Source organism: Mirounga leonina, unplaced genomic scaffold, assembly GCF_011800145.1.
Source record: "Mirounga leonina isolate KUSES-001 unplaced genomic scaffold, KU_Mleo_1.0 Mir_153, whole genome shotgun sequence".
NCBI classification, from domain to species: Eukaryota; Metazoa; Chordata; class Mammalia; order Carnivora; family Phocidae; genus Mirounga; species Mirounga leonina.
Window position 1 is genome coordinate 33,923,417 of NW_023270387.1, and position 13,450 is coordinate 33,936,866.

Below are 13,450 nucleotides of genomic sequence, written 5' to 3' on the forward strand. Positions count from 1 at the left end.
CATTAGATTGGCAACAGACCTATCCACAGAGACCTGGCAGGCCAGAAAGGACTGGCAGGATATATTCAGAGCACTAAATGAGAAAAATATGCAGCCAAGAATACTATATCCAGCTAGGCTGTCATTGAAAATTGAAGGAGAGATAAAAAGGTTCCAGGACAAACAAAAACTAAAGGAATTTGCAAACACAAAACCAGCCCTACAGGAAATCTTGAAACGGGTCCTCTAAGCAAAGAGACAGCCTAAAACCAACATAGACCAGAAAGGAACACAGAAAATATACGGTAACAGTCACCTTACAGGCAATACAATGGCACTAAATTCCTATCTTTCAATAGTTACCCTGAATGTAAATGGGCTCAATGCCCCAATCAAAAGACACAGGCTATCAGACTGGATTTAAAGACAAGACCCATAGATATGCTGTCTGCAAGAGACTCATTTTAGAACCAAAGACACCCCCAGATTGAAAGTGAGGGGGTGGAAAACCATTTACCATGTTAATGGACACCAAAAGAAAGCTGGGGTGGCAATCCTTATATCAGACAAATTAGATTTTAAACCAAAGACTGTAATAAGAGATGAGGAAGGACATTATATCCCACTTAAAGGGTCTATCCAACAAGAAGATCTAACAAGTGTAAATATCTATGCCCCTAATATGGGAGCAGCCAATTATATAAGGCAATTAATAACAAAAGCAAAGAAACACATCGACAGCAATACAATAATAGTGGGGGACTTTAACACCCCCCTTACTGAAATGGACAGATCGTCTAAGCAAAAGATCAACAAGGAAATAAAGACTTTAAATGACACACTGGACCAAATGGACTTCACAGACATATTCAGAACATTCCACCCCAAAGCAACAGAATACACATTCTTCTCTAGTGCCCATGGAACATTCTCTAGAATAGATCACACCGTAGGTCATAAATCAGGTCTCAACACGTACCAAAAGATTGGGATCATTCCCTGCCTATTTTCAGACCACAATGCTTTGAAACTAGAACTCAATCACAAGAGGAAAGTCAGAAAGAACTCAAATACATGGAGGCTAAAGAGCATCCTACTGAAGAATGAATTGGTCCACCAGGAAATTAAAGAAGAATTAAAAAAATACATGGAAACCAATGAAAATGAAAACACAACTATTCAAAATCTTTGGGATGCAGCAAAGGCAGCCCTAAGAGGAAAGTATATAGCAATACAAGACTTTCTCAAGAAACAAGAAAGGTCTCAAGTACACAACCTAACCCTACACCTAAAGGAGCTGGAGAAAGAACAGCAAATAAAGCCTAAACCCAGCAGGAGAAGAGAAATCATAAAGATCAGAGCAGTAATCAATGAAATAGAAACTAAAAGAACAGTAGAACAGATCAATGAAACTAGGAGCTGGTTCTTTGAAAGAATTAACAAGATTGATAAACCCCTGGCCAGACTTATCAAAAAGAGAAGAGAATTGACCCAAATCAACAAAATCATGAATGAAAGAGGAGAGATCACAACCAACACCAAAGAAATACAAACAATTATAAGAACATATTATGAGCAACTCTATGCCAGCAAATTCGATAACCTGGAAGAAATGGAGGTATTCCTAGAGATGTATCAACTACCAAAACTGAACCAGGAAGAAATAGAAAACCTGAACAGACCTATAACCACTAAGGAAATTGAAGCAGTCATCAAAAATCTCCCACGAAACAAAAGCCCAGGGCCAGATGGCTTCCCAGGGGAATTCTACCAAACATTTCAAGAAGAATTCATACCTATACTTCTGAAACTGTTCCAAAAAATAGAAATGGAAAGAAAACTTCCAAACTCCTTTTATGAGGCCACCATTTCCTTGATCCCAAAACCAGACAAAGACCCCATCAAAAAGGAGAATTACAGACCAATATCCCTGATGAACATGGATGCAAAAATTCTCACCAAAACACTAGCCAATAGGATCCAACAGTACATTAAAAGGATTATTCACCATGACCATGCGGGATTTATCCCTGGGCTGCAAGGTTGGTTCAACATCCGCAAATCAATCAATGTGATACAATACATTAAAAAAAGAAAGAAGAAGAATCATATGATCTTCTCAATAGATGCAGAAAAAGCTTTTGACAACGTACAGCATCCTTTCTTGATCAACTCTTCAGAGTATAGGCATAGAGGGTACATACCTCAATATCATAAAAGCCATCTATGAAAAACCTACAGCAAATATCATTCTCAATGGGGAAAAACTGAGAGCTTTCCCCTAAGGTCAGGAACACTGCAGGGGTGTCCACTATCACCACTGCTATTCAACATAGTATTGGAAGTCCTAGCCACAGCAATCAGACAACAAAAAGAAATCAAGGCATCCAAATCGGCAAAGAAGTCAAACTCTCACTCTTTGCAGATGATATGATACTTTATGTGGAAAACCCCAAAGACTCCACCCCAAAACTGCAAGAACTCATACAGGAATTCAGTAAAGTGGCAGGATATAAAATCAATGCACAGAAATCAGTGGCATTCCTATACACCACCACCAAGACAGAAGAAAGAGAAATTAAGGAGTCGATCCCATTTACAATTGCACCCAAAAGCATAAGATACCTAGGAATAAATCTAACCAAAGCGACAAAGGATCTTTACTCGGAAAAATGTAAAATACTCATGAAAGAAATTGAGGAAGACAGAAAGAAATGGAAAAACATTCCATGCTCATGGATTGGAAGAACAAAGATTGTGAAGATGTCAATGCTACCTAGAGCAATCTACACATTCAATGCAATCCCCATCAAAATACCATCCACTTTTTTCAAAGAAATGGAACAAATAATCCTAAAATTTGTACCAGAAAAGACCCCACATAGCCAGAGGAATGTTGAAAAAGAAAAGCAAAGCCGGCGGCATCACAATTCCGGACTTCCAGCTCTATTACAAAGCTGTCATCATCAAAACAGTATGGTACTGGCACAAAAACAGACACATAGATCAATGGAACAGAATAGAGAGCCCAGAAATGGACCCTCAACTCTATGGTCAACTCATCTTTGACAAAGCAGGAAAGAATGTCCAATGGAACAAAGACAGTCTCTTCAACAAATGATGTTGGGAAAATTGGATAGCCACATGCAGAAGAATGAAACTGGACCATTTCCTTACACCACACACAAAAATGGACTCCAAATGGTTGAAAGACCTCAATGTGAGACAGGAGTCCATCCAAATCCTAAAGGAGAACACAGGCAGCAACCTCTTTGACCTCAGCCGAAGCAACTTCTTCCTAGAAACATCGCCAAAGGCAAGGGAAGCAAGGGCAAAAAGGAACTATTGGGACTTCATCAAGATAAAAAGCTTTTGCAAAGCAAAGGAAACAGTCAACAAAACCAAAAGACAACCGACAGAATGGGAGAAGATTTTTGCAAATGACATATCAGATAAAAGGCTAGTATCGAAAATCTATAAAGAACTCATCAAACTCAACACCCAAAGAACAAAGAATCCAATGAAGAAATGGACAGAAGACATGAACAGACATTTTTCCAAAGAAGACATGCAAATGGCCAACAGACACATGAAAAAGTGCTCAATATTGCTCAGCATCAGGGAAATCCAAATCAAAATCTCAATGAGATTCTACCTCACACCAGTCAGAATGGCTAAAATTAACAAGTCAGGAAACGACTGATGTTGGCGGGGATGCGGAGAAAGGGGAACCCTCCTACACTGTTGGTGGGAATGCAAGCTGGTGCAGGCACTCTGGATAACTGTATGGAGGTTCCTCAAAAAGTTTAAAATAGAGCTACCATATGATCCAGCAATTGCACTACGGGGTATTTACCCCAAAGATACAAAAGTAGGGATCCGAAGGGGTACGTGCACCCCGATGTTTATAGCAGCAATGTCCACAATAGTCAAACTGTGGAAAGAGCCAAGATGTCCATCGACAGATGACTGGATAAAGAAGAAGTGGTATATCTATACAAAGGAATATTATGCAGCCATCAAAAGGAATGAGATCTTGCCATTTGCAACGACGTGAATGGAACTGGAGGGTATTATGTTGAGTGAAATAAGTCAAACAGAGAAAGACATGTATCATATGATCTCATTGATATGAGGAATTCTTAATCGTAGGAAACAAACTGAGTGTTGCTGGGGTGGGAGGGATGGGGTGACTGGGTGATAGACACTGGGGAGGGTATGTGCTCTGGTAAGCGCTGTGAATTGTGCAAGACTGTTGAATCTCAGATCTGTACCTCTGAAGCAAATAATGCAATATATGTTAAGAAAAAAAAAGAAGAAGAAGGTAGCGGGAGGGGAAGAATGAAGCGGGGGAAATCGGAGGGGTAGACGAACCATGAGAGACGATGGACTCTGAAAAACAAACAGGGTTCTAGAGGGGAGGGGGGTGGGAGAATGGGTTAGCCTGGTGGTGGGTATTGAGGAGGGCACATTCTGCATGGAGCACTGGGTGTTATGCACAATGAATCATGGAACACTTCATCTAAAACTAATGATGTAATGTATGGGGATTAACATAAGAATTAAAAAAAAAAAAGCCATACACTAGAGATTTAGAGTATATTTTGATCAGTTAGAAGAAACTGTATCCCAAAATTTTAAAGAGAGAACAGCTTATATATATATCAAAAATAAGGTTAACTACTTTGAAGTTATAGGATATGACTCTAGGGCGCCTGGGTGGCTCAGATGGTTAAGCGTCTGCCTTTGGCTCAGGTCATGATCTCAAGGTGCTGGGATTGAGTCCCGCATCAGGCTTCCTGCTCCTTGGGAGCCTCTTCTCCCTCTGCCTCTCTCTCTCTCTCTCTGTCTCTCATGAATAAATAAATAAAATCTTTAAAAAAAAATGACTCTAAAAATGAAAAATAAAAAAGATTTTGTAAAAAAGGATTAATAAGGTGTTGCTTGAGGAAGGGAGAAAGAAAAATTCAAAAAGATAAAAAAAAAGAAAAAAAAGAAAATTAAAAAAATTAACTTTGAAAGACTAAAGAATCATGGGGAGAAAGCCATGAATTCTATGTGTAATATTCCCCTGGCTCTGGAGTTATGCCGTTCTCATTGATCAGTAAACTTGGTCTTGGCTGGCGGTTCTTGCTGGTCTTCCGGGGGAGGGGCCTCTTGTAGTGGTTCTTAAATGTCTTTGCCAGAGGCGGAATTGCCCCACCCTTGCCAGGTCCAGGCTAAGAAATCTACTCAGGTTTTCTCTCAGGAGCTTTTGTTCCCTGGAAGCCCTCTGCACAGCCTTGGAGGCTTTGAGAGAAAATGGCGGCCTCCGAATCTCCGCCCCAAGGGAGCCGAGAACTCGGGGCCCCACTCCTCAGTGAGCCCACAGAGAAAAGCAGTCAATCACTCTCGTCTCCCCAGTCTCTGGCCACCCTCTGTGCTCACCCGGCCTGTGACTGAGCATTTTTATCTCTGGCACCCGACCCTGTTTGGAGTCTCCAAACCCAGCAGATTCCTGCAGTGTGCTCCCGTGCTTCTCCTCCCAGGGGAGGAAGGGGAGTCTCCCCGGATCTGCCACTTGTTGGGTCCCTGTTGGAAGAGCAGTGGCCCAGCTGTGCTGCGGATCATGATTTATGGCAACTCTAAGCTGAGAGCCCACTCCCCGGCTCCATCTCTGCAACCGGCTTCCCCACTCCAATACCTGGGAGCTCTGCCACACTCAGGCACCCCTGATCTTTCTGTGACACCAGGGGTCCTGAGACCACACTGACCCAGTGAGGGTTCTACCCCCCTGCTTAGCCACTGGGGTGATGTCCCTCAGCAAAGCCAACTTCTAAAAGTTCTGATTTTGTGCTCTGCTGCTCTATCACTTGCCAGTTAATGGCTGACGGAGGCCCCCCCACCGTCTCTCCTCCCCAACATCGCCTCAGAGTCACTTCCAGAAAGTGGTCGCTTTTTTGTTCAGAGAGTTGCTGCTATTCTTTTTTTCGATCTCCTGTTGAGTTCATAGGTGTTCAGAAAGGTTTGATCCCTATCTAGCTGAATTCTTGGGACCAGTCGAAATTTTGGTCTCCTACTCCTCCACTATCTTGCTCCTCCCTCCTAAGCTTTCTTTTGATATTGATGTAGTTGAATATTTGAAAATTACTGCTGGTAGATTTCAGAGGTTGGAGATTTCTTGCTGTCAGTCCATGGGGAGTTCTTTGTGATTGTGTCGATGTAGGATATGGAATAACATAATGATCACCATTGTTATTGTCATTTGTGCTCCGATATTCAATTACGTTGCTTTTCCTCCATTTCCAGTGAGATGTTGTACCATATTCACAATTGTTCAGCTTTATCTCGTTTTTTCTTTTTTTAAATAATTTTTTATGACTCATCTAAGAATGGAATATGTTTTTTGTTTTAACCATTTTGCATTTTTTAATATCCCATTTAAATATCTAGGGGGAAAGAGGGAGCATTTTTTTTTATTATGTTATGTTATTTACCATACATTACATCATTAGTTTTTGATGTAGTGTTCCATGATTCATTATTTGTGTACAACACCCAGTGCTAAAAAGGGAACATTTTTGTCATGCTTAGAGTGAGCTTGAATATTACACCAGGCTATCTATTTTAGGAGTAATTAATTTCCAGTGATGTGCAAAAGTATTTTCTGCCTATCATTGTTAACAACTTTATCTTCTGCAATGCTCCAAAGAGCAACCATTGTTACAGTGATACAGAATGACTTAGTATTCCTCAAATATGCCATGTTATCCCAAGCCACTGAGTCTTTGCACATGCAGTTCCCTGTGATAACTCCCTGGTTCTTACATTAATTGACACTTTAAAACTGAGCTCTTGGAAAATATGCATGACTCACAGATACACAGGTTCTCCATATATACATCCAATTATCCCACTCATCATACTGTATTATAATTGTCTGTAATTCTTTGATAGAATACATGTGTCTTTTTAATCTGTATTGTAGAATGCAACATAATTTCATACATATAAAATATACCTTCTTAAATGAGAGAATAAATAAATATTTGAAAATATGCTTTTGTTTCTAACTAAAATAAGACTGCAATGAAATACTCTCAAGTGCATTCTAAAATATGTGTTGTCTTCTTTTCTTTGTTAAATAAATTAAACATGATGTTAATAAAAGTTAAGAATTCCAAATCAAGGGTTAAATACAATGTGTCTCATGTTCAGTCATACTGAAGTAAGTTTGGAGAATGCTATGTATTTTGAATAGTGAGATAAAAGCTATAGCTTAAAGTTAGGACCATGAGTTTATATTTGCTGAGTTTTCTACCACAATTGTAGAAACACTGATTCCAGTGTTTATGGCTATTACACACTCTCAACAAAACACAAATAAATACTTTCCCATAAGAAATTGTTTAAAGACAAAAAGCTTATTTTTTCATAAATAACAGAATTACATTGTCTTTAAAGAATTTATTACTGTACCTCATTTCTTCAGAAAGATACACAGAGAGGTTACTCACCTAAGTCCATTGCTATCCTGATATGAATGACTGCCATATATAGGAGTGCTAAAAATATGGGTTGTTATTAATTTATGTACTTATGCTTTCTCCATTTTCCTTTCACAATATGAAATTGGAATGCAATGAATTGCAGTTTTTTTTTTTCTCAACAAGCATTTATTAATCTGACTTTATTCATTAAAAATTATCAATTGACTCTGTGGCTTTGTCTGAATGTTAGTCAAGCAAACATTTGACAGCTATTCCCTGAGGCTGAATAAAATTTGGTCTAGAAATAGAATTTGGTGGCATTTGACTTGCATGATGCTCCAGGGGCTTTTTCACAGGCAAAACTTTTACCATGTGCAGAGTTTCATTATTCTTTTTAAAGATTTGTATCATTATTATTTTGATTGAGAACAAAGCATTTCATGCTGTTAAAAATCACTAAAAGCAAAATCCATAGTTCTTGGCTCCATATCTTAAAGCATTCTATACTTAGCTGTTCTGACAATATAGCTAACAACTAATATTTCTTCTACGTTCTTATGTTTCTGTCTTGCTGTTTCTGCTATTCCCTAATAAGGTCAACATTCCAAACACTATCTTAGTATTGAAGAAGACCTATCAGACATGATTGCTTTGGGTGACTGGTAAACCAGCTTAGGAGGTGTCCATGATGCAACTGTCAGATTTTGACAGAAGCATTGTTTTCAATAAAATCTTAGCTTCAGTTTGCTGATTTGAATGCATTTCTACCTCCATGTTAGGAAAAATGAACTTTCCTTGCTTAACATTATTATTTTGTAAATCATTTTTCTCTTGCTTTGATCTTAAAATTTTACTTACACGTAATTCATAAAACTTTTCAGATAATAAAAGAGAGGAGTGAGAAAATTAAATAGATTACCTATGTCACAAAACCAACAAAAGCCAGAGCTGTTGCTAGATCTCTTGTTTCCTGGCTTTCACCCCAGTTGTTCATTCCACTTATTTACCCAGGACTGACTTCACTAACCCCTCACTCTGGAAAAGAACCCTCAATTATATACCATAACACTTTGTACATTTCCTGCAAGTCATTTAGCACACTATTATTTAAATACTTGTTTATATTTTTCCTCCTTACTAGAAAATATGTTTGAGAGGAATGTTCTATGCTATTCACCATTAGAAACATAATATCACTCAATGACATTTGTTGACTAATTCACAGCAGTGGAAACTAAGCAGCTCAAAACACTTTTCTTGATATTGATATTTAAGAACTGCTCTCTGCCTTGCTTCTCTAGCTGGCATGCCCACATATCTGGCTGCAGTCTGTCTGTCTCCCTAGCTCTTGTTTTTGATATTCTGTCTCTTCCTTCCTCCTCCATATGAGTCTTCTCTCATACTCTACTTCTAACGGTCTCCTCCCCACAAACAGTACATTCAGGAGTGACTCTTAGTTCTGCCTTCTCCTATGGACATGCCAAATGAACTAGTACTAAAACAAAAACACATCAGTTGCTATCTTCATGCTACCAAATTCTCTCTACCCAGAAATTGTATAGTTGCAGCCTAATTCTTTTTTTTTTTTTAAGATTTTATTTATTTATTTGAGAGAGACACAGAGGGAGAGGGAAAAACAGACTCCCCACTGAACAGAGAGTCCAACGTGGGGCTTGATCCCAGGACCTTAAGATCATGACCTGAGCTGAAGGCAGACTCTTAACCAACTGAGTCACCCAGGTGCCCCTAAACTTATTCTTACATCCAAAGGAATTAATATAGTAAAGTGAATTAGTAAAGGCTTTGTGGATAGGCAGATCTGTATTCACATTCTAGGTGAGCCTCTAGCCTCAGTTTCCTCAATATAAAATAAGAGTAGTAATACCTAACACAAAGGGTTGGTAAGAACTGAATATATCCAGCACCTGATACATATAGCAGGCTGTTGTTCTACATCTTTTATTTTCTACATTGATAAATCATAACCCTTTTTCTAACAATGCTCCTTCTGATCTCCACACTCAAATCCTTTTTTGTACTTTTCATTTCCATAGAATATATTTCCACCATGAGTGCCATCTCAACTGTTAGCACTTCCCTGTGTGAACTCTGGCCTTCTCTAACTGTTGGTTTCCCCACCTTTAATTGCAACGACAGCTGCAGTTCATGCATTTGTGAGAAGTCAGACTTGTCTCATATTGTTAGCAAATAACTTCTCCATTTTATCTCAAGGTCTTCTACATACCAGGGAACTTATGGACCTAGAGCAAGTTCAGCCAAGACATGTAGTTAATTCCCTAGAAGTCTCCACAAACTCTGAGGGATTAGAACTAACAGAGAAACACTCCAATCTCCCATATCTTAAATGCATATCCCTGACACTTTTCAGGGGTTCCCTGGATCAAGCCTCCATTGCTCACATAAGTGACCTCAATAATAGATTCTGATGTTGGGTCTTCCTATTTCCTGGTCCCAATTTACTGTTTCCTCACTTTGCTTCTTGAGATCATTTCTCAAATAAATTACCTGCACTCATATCCTTGATATAAGTTCCCCTGATAGAAGAATACAAACTAAAATGCCCATACACCCTCAGGGATGTGAGTATGTAACCCATTATCTTTATTCCTATTTTCCCTTGCTGTTACATTTCTTTTAGCCTACTAACATAATCAAGTACATTCTCTATTCCTTCCTATTTTTTTTTTTCTCCAAAAAGAGCTACAAACTTCACTTTGTGTTTAGGTGTATTGAAGAAGTAGTTGTATATTAATATTTGCTACTTCTTCACCACTTGGAATCCAGTTTTCTCCCTTGCTACTCTGAAACTGCTTCCTGAAAGTTATCAAATGCATTCTAGTTGCCAAATTCTATAAGTCCTTTTTCTGTTCTTATTCTCCTTGACATTTTGGGGCTTTGATCATGTAGGGTTCAAAGGTAGGCTGCCCCAAGATGGGACACTTTGGCATAAAGATTATTTTGAGTTAAAAATAATTAAAATCCAGCAGATGCAGGAAAACGCTCTGATTCCCCCTCAACTGCCCAAACTTAGATTGAAAAGGAAAGCCTGTATCAGGAAAAGAACTAACAGAGACTCTCCTTTACCTAAGAAACTTACCTGCATAATATGGCAACCCTTGTTTTTCTAAACATCTCCTTTCACCTCCTGCTAATGGCCTCCCTCTCCTTTGTATCCTCCTACAGAGAGTGACCCTACCCCTCTCTGCAGCTCGTATAGGCTTCATGTTGCCTCAGGTCTTTGAAATTTCATGTCTGTGTAAATTCCCTGTGCATGCACCTATTAAATTTGATTTTCTCCTCTTAATCTGTCTCATAGCAATTTGATTCTAAGTCCAGTTAGAAGGACCACAAAGTAGAGGAAACTCTTCTTCCCCAACAGTCACAGTGTCAGGTGTTCCTTCCCTTGGTCATGGGACATAGTTCTCTTTTTACCTATAGATCCTCTTCTCTGATCATTTCACATATCCTATTGGATTATGTCCAAATGGTTTTCCTTGAGATTTAAATCCTTCTACACTGTAATTAAATCTATTTTTCCTCTCAGAATGTTTAGTTTTTATTTTTTATACTCTAAACCAGTGGTTCTCAAAATCTGCTGCACACTGGGATCTTCTGGGGATCTTTAAACAATATTAATACCTAGCTCATCTCTCAAACATACTAATTGGTATAGATAGAAACCTAGGCATTGGGATTTTTAAAGGCTTCTCAGGTGGCTCTACTATTTAATAAAATTTAAGAACCATTGTTTTAAGTAAAGATAAATTTAACTCTTAAATTTTTTCAGTATTTGCCAACATCTTGTCATCATTAATTTTTGGTTTACATTGTTTCTAAAAATGTTTTCCCAGCCCTATTTCCACTTTGCCAAATCTTACCTTTCTTTAAGGTCCATTGGAAATAACATTTTATGCATTAAATGTATTCTACTTGTTTCTGACCTAAGCAGTTCTGACGAATTTTGAGCTAAACACATTATTAGTAAATCTTTTATGGACTCTTGCTTCCATAAGAATAAATTTATCTTCTTTTGTGTCCACTAATGTATCACAGAGTCTAGCAAAATACCTGAAAGTCACATTTGTGTATCTCAGGAAATACATGTTGAATGACTAACCTACTAACTGGCTAACTGAATAAGCCAACTGAAGAAAGACAAATGATCTCAAATGTCTTTTTTTTTTTAAGATTTTATTTATTTGACAGAGAGAGACACAGCGAGAGAGGGAACACAAGCAGGGGGAGTGGGAGAGGGAGAAGCAGGCTTCCCGCGGAGCGGGGAGCCGGATGCGGGGCTCAATCCCAGGACCCTGGGATCATGACCTGAGCTGAAGGCAGACGCTTAATGACTGAGCCACCCAGGCGCCCCTCAAATGTCTTTGTTAAGGCCCTACTTTGTGAGAGAAATATCTATGTATAATTTATTTAATATGCCTATCAAATCTTGGGGACAACTTTATCCATATATGTGGCTAATTACTTTTGGATGGATAATTTAATGAATGTATGAATGGCTTTAAGCTTAACTACTTTAATTTTTTAAATAGTAGATTCATTTGAAATTGACCACGTTACAACTTGTCTAGACTTCAGTTTTTGAATAGAAAGACTTTGATGGGATATTTCTTTTCTAGTTTTCAAATATCTACTGTTCTATTAATTTAAGATTCTATAGCTAGCTATCATTTATTGGACACTACCTGTGTGCCAACCTTTGGGATGAGCTTGCTGAAGTTATCATTTACTTAATTCTCAGAAAGGGTGACAGTAGTGCATGAGGTTAAGTGCATGAAGCTGGGATCCAGACTATTAGGTATAAATCCAATTCTCATCACTCAATTATTCATGATTGCCAATAAATTAATCTTTCTAATTCTCATTCACTCACTATAAAATTAAGATAATAATACAATTCATTGCAATGTGTTGTTGTATGAATTAAATGAAAGATGCTTAGACAGTGCCTGGCTCTGGATAAATGCTTGTGATTTTGAGCTATTAATTTAATAGTTATGATTTAAGGCTGATTACCTGATGAAAAATGGTGATTAGAAAGTGGGTTTTTCTCAGGGTCTCAGAGCTTTAAATGGAAGAGTTTAAATTCAAACCAGATTAGCAAAGTTTAGAATCCTAAACACTATACTGTACTTCCAATTAAATTTTTGTGCTCCCCACTTTTGAAATAGAGGGCACTGAATCTAATTAATTTTTCCACAGCAAGCATCTAGTATAGTGTCATAGATAGGAAGTAATAACATCAGAGGGAAATCAAAGGTAAAAAGGATTGACTTTCTCATAGTAATACACAGGAAGGTATATGAAGCAATGTCTTGCAATATGCACAAGACTTACTCAAATGATGTTTAATCATCCTGTGTCCACCAAAATCCCTCAGAAATGACTACATGAGAAGTGAGAAAGCTCAGCCTTCAAGTGAATAATACAAAGAGGCCCAATGTGCATCCTTACAAAGGTTAAAACTCACTTGGGATTTGTTATTTCTCATCAGAAATCACCATGCCCCATGGAAATATTTCTGAACTTTTTTGGTGCGCAGTACTAACGTGGGGAGAAATTCAGTGTTGCAAGTTTGCCATGGTTGATAAAAACATTTCCACCATGAAAAAAATGGAATATTTTAAGTGTAGAATTGGTGAGAAAAGAGGAAAAAGCAAGAGTGAAACTCAATATATGGACTAACCATGCACAAATAACAATTTCTGGTAGACAAATTAATCCAAATATTGGGTGGGGAATTGAACAAATATAGCATGGATAAACTTGATTGAGAATTTGAAAGTGCTAATTCAAAGAATCTAATCCTGCCTATAAATTTCCATGAAACCTCCCTCCTGTCAGCCTATGTCTATGAGTGTCAGTCATTTTTTCCCCCAAAATTACATTTTTAGGGGGGCCCTTGTGTGGTGCAGTCAGCTAAGCATCTGACTCTTGATCTCAGCTCAGGTCATGATCTCAAGGTC